We start from the raw sequence: 1,219 nt of genomic DNA on the forward strand, positions 1-1,219 counted from the left end.
CGATCGGTTTGTAAGACAAGCTTTTCACTGTACCTCGGTACAAGTGACAATAATAAACCAATACCAATACCAATACCAATTTTTGTAAGTCTATGATATCTGGATAGTGAGTTTACCAAAGCGAGAGCAAGTGCAATCAAGATTTGCCAGAAAGGTCAAATTGCACCTTATTCCCTTCCCACCCACATATATAGACATGGTGCATCAAGCTGACAACTTTTTTGCCAACTTATTTTATTTGATTTGCTCTGTGCCCTTGGTAAAGCCCTGCAGTCGATTCTACAAATGCTGGACACCTTCTACAAAACCAGGTCATTGGTCTTAATGATCAAGCTGATGGTGGCATGGTATCCCCTGACATCCCAGTGGAGACCAATCAGAAAAAAATCAAAGGAGTATTTAAAAATAAAATGATAGGCATAATAAAATCAGTCTTGGAAATAAGTGTTATTTAAATCTTAATATTTGAGTGCTACAAACTAAGTAAACTATTAATCAATCCTACAACTCATTATCTTTCCACTTCAGGTTGGATGACACCAATTCCTCGCCAGAAAGGTAAATATATTACCTGTTCCCATACTGGGAAAATATCAACAATGGTCTTTCTAAATATGCCTTCTAGTTTGATGGAGACAAGAGATTCTGTAGATGCTGGAATGATTTTGGCGCCTTTATCTAAGAAAACAGCCTGTAGTGAAAATAAGGAATTCACCAAGTATTGCTGAATTCAGCATCTGCACATCTCAGTTTATTTTTGTTAATGCTGCAATATATTTTAAGCTTTAGTTTTGTTGGGGAGCACTCTTGACTAATTATGTTGGGATGTAAAATTACAGAAGTATTTTTCTGCCATCCAAATTGCCTCCCTAGACCTGGGACTCAACACCTCTCTCTGTAACTGGATCCTTGACTTTCTGATCAACAGACCGCAATCAGTAAGGACAGGCAGCAACACCTCCAGCACAATTATTCTCAACACTGGTGCCCCAGAGGGCTGCATCCTCAGCCCTCTACTCCCTATATAGTCATGGCTACGTGGCCAGATTCTGCTCTAACTCCATCTACGAGTTTGCAGATGATACCACCGTAGTAGGCCGTATCTCAAATAATGAGTCAGAGTACAGGAAGGATACAGAGAGCTTAGTGACATGGTGTCATGACAACAACCTTTCCCTCAATGTTAGCAAAACAAAAGAGCTGGTCATTGACTTCAGGA

This window comes from Pristis pectinata, chromosome 5 (assembly GCF_009764475.1).
Source record: "Pristis pectinata isolate sPriPec2 chromosome 5, sPriPec2.1.pri, whole genome shotgun sequence".
NCBI classification, from domain to species: Eukaryota; Metazoa; Chordata; class Chondrichthyes; order Rhinopristiformes; family Pristidae; genus Pristis; species Pristis pectinata.